This window comes from Morone saxatilis, unplaced genomic scaffold (assembly GCF_004916995.1).
Source record: "Morone saxatilis isolate NCDOM2014 unplaced genomic scaffold, NCSU_SB_2.0 Contig4, whole genome shotgun sequence".
Taxonomy (NCBI): Eukaryota; Metazoa; Chordata; class Actinopteri; family Moronidae; genus Morone; species Morone saxatilis.
In genome coordinates this window covers 13,385,659-13,388,925 of record NW_023339984.1, presented here as the reverse complement: position 1 = coordinate 13,388,925, position 3,267 = coordinate 13,385,659, and positions in this window count along the sequence as shown.

The window sequence follows — 3,267 nt, the reverse complement described above, 5'->3', positions numbered from 1 at the left end:
AGATTGACAATGAAACTTAACACACCCTGAACACGTCTACATGACATTATTTTTGATAGGATTTACGTGAAATTTTTGTTTGTCACTATTGTTGGACAAAATGGTAAGAGGAAAAGAGATACATGGTGGTAGCGTTTATTTTACCCGTGGATTCTACTGCACCTTAGAAAATGCTGTAAATATATAATGACAAGAGGTGACTTCTGGATTATCTTGTTTGTTATATTGTATGTTGTATCTTCTGTGTTACTCTGTGTGGCTGCATGTATTTAATCCTGAGTTGCTGTTCATTCAGTGGGACTGAGCGACACATTGTCATTATAAAATATAGCTACTAAAACCAAATACATCAAATAAAGAGAAATATTTTATATATAGTGATATCTCATTCAGTTGTGTGAGAACTCTGAACTGGAACTAGATACATGCAGCGAAGACACGTTCTCAACCACACACACTGAGAACAGAAAGGTCACGTCCTATGTATGTTCCAGGAAATGAATTTACTCTGCACTATTTAAATGTTAACACGTGGCTGGTGAGGAAGAAAATTCACATTCTCCAGACTTGCTAACCAAAGGACATGTGGCAACAACACTGGGTATTTTTTCTCTCTGCTTTTATGTTTTGTAAAATTCTAAATGTATTATCCAAACACAACATGTGTTATTCATAAATGCCAAAATCATACATTTTAAAATCAGCTCTGGGTGTTGTGAGGGCTTGTTTTTGTAATATAGCAAATATAGATGAAAGGTAAAAGACTCAGAATCAAGACAATTTAACTGAAAACCCCAAAGACAAATACAATACTAACAGCTCATTTAACTGTGTAGTATTTTGGTGGGAAACATTGTGCATTTCTTCTAATAATAACAGAAGTTCTTCTTTCTTTTTCAGTGTGTCTCACAGTGAAGGGACAGGAACTGTTGGTTAGATATGTGCAGAGAAGACACGTTTTCAACCACACCTGAGGCCTGTGAATGGAGCATATACAACTGAAAGTTCACGTCCTCTGTATGTTTATGGAAACTTTGAGGTTTTTAGCACTGGCAGAAGATCAGAATCAGAAGTAGAAATACTTTAATAATCCCAGGGGGAAATTACTCGTTACAACTCCAGATATACATACAACATATATACATACAACATATAATATATTAAGAACATGTGTATATATATATATATATATATAATTCCTTTAATTACAATAGCTAGAATGATCCTTTTAAGTAAAATACCCTATTATTGTTAACATGTGAATGTTATCAGTAAAATGTGTTTTGGAACCGTCTATCTTCCTGCCTATTTCCCTGAACATATTTTTAGAGGCAGATAATATAGTAAAGCAAAATAATGCAATGTGTATTTGTATGTCCTGTTATCAAGTTTAACACAGCTTTGGACAGTGAACACGTAGGCCTAAACCAGATTATGTTTCTTCTTTTTTTTCTTTTGTTCATTGTACATCAAATGAGGAAGTGAAAGCAAATGTTTAAAGCTCAGGAAACATTTACATACACACAGGCAGTCTTGTCACTCTGACTAATTTTCATTCTACAGTTATTGGCTTCTTCACTTTTGATAATATGGACGGTAAGTAATTTACAGTTTTTTTTCTTTTACATAATGTGAAAAGTGCACTTTCATATTTAAAAGCCGATCCTCAAAGTCAAAATGTTGCAGCTTCAGATTACAAGGATTTGGCTGGCAAAACACTAGTTGAATTTTTATTGTGAGGTGAGCCAGTCACAGGTAATGCAACGTGTGACACCACTAAGGGAGTAACTCAATAGCAAGAAGCAGCCACAGTGAACTGTTCCATGAAGACCCGCTAGAGACACCTCTATCTTCTCAGACTAACATTAACGGACTTGGCTATAGTCTACTTTGATTTTTTGCTGTTGACAAACATACGCAGTGTCACTATTAAAAAGAATATCATTTAAAACCTTAATGAGAGCTGTCTCTGTGCTGTGATAGGCACAAAAGCCTGATAGAAATGTAACAAACAAGTGATTTTAAGTTTGTGTGTTAATTGATTAAAAACTGCCAATGAGGTTAAAGATTATTATAAATGGACGCTGCAGCCTCATTAGTGAGCTGAATGACAGATAGGATGTGGGAGGATTGCTTATACAAAGTAGGCCTAACAGTTTATGTGTTACAGTCGCCATCCTGTGGTGTTTAGTGGATGAGGCACTGAAGGACTACTGAAGGACTTTGTCAGCTAAACATTAATTCTGTGAACTCTACTCTTGCATATAACAAAATGGGTCTCAAGAATAATGTTGTTTACACCAAATGTATACCCTACCTATGTTATGTAACTTAAAAATAGTAAAATTAGACAATTTTTGCATTATACTTGGACTGAAAATTAGTCATCCTCAAAATTGTTGACAGTTGGAGAACAATTAGGTTAGACGTAAACTCTACAAGATGATTTTTTTCCTAGCAACTTAAATGACGTACAGATTTTTAGGCATTCTATTATCTCAAATGGGAAAAAGTCTCCTCAGTGGATCATACTGCTGGACCCTAATGCACTATTTGGACTCAGGTCCGAATGTTTACAATGTTCTTCAATTTAAACTTCCCTAAATATCATAATGAAAAAATTAAGTCTATAAATGTAATCATTTTGGACTTTCAGTGTTTGGATAAAGTAGCTTGTGAAAAACAGTCTTATCACAGCCCTAGTAGGCCTATTGGTTTGAACGCTAAATCTGATGCCCAATATTAAACAGGACCAATTAAGAGCAAACTAAAAAGATTATCACTATTCATATTTGTTTACAAAATGGTCCTCAGTCTTCCTCTACAATTAATTACACTTAATAACTTAAATATAAGAGGAGATGATCTTGATCATTAATATGCATATCATATTATTATTATTATTATTATTATTATAATTATATGTTTTTTAAGTAGCAACTCATTTCCTTTTTTACTGTGATTTTTGACCAATGAGGATTTGTATTAATATTGAGCTCATGTGTATCTTGTTATATATGAAAACAAGACAAATGTACGATATTATTAATGAACATTATTCTCTTACAGTGTCACAGACAGTTACAGAGACAAACAGAAGAATTGCCATGGTGGGAAAAACTGGAGTTGGGAAAAGCAGCCTGGGTAACACCATATTTGGAAAGTATGTGTTCACGATCAACCATAGTCTCAACTCTACAACAAAAAATGTCAAGACAAAAATACATCAGTCAATGGAAGAATGATCACTTTGATCGACACTCCTGG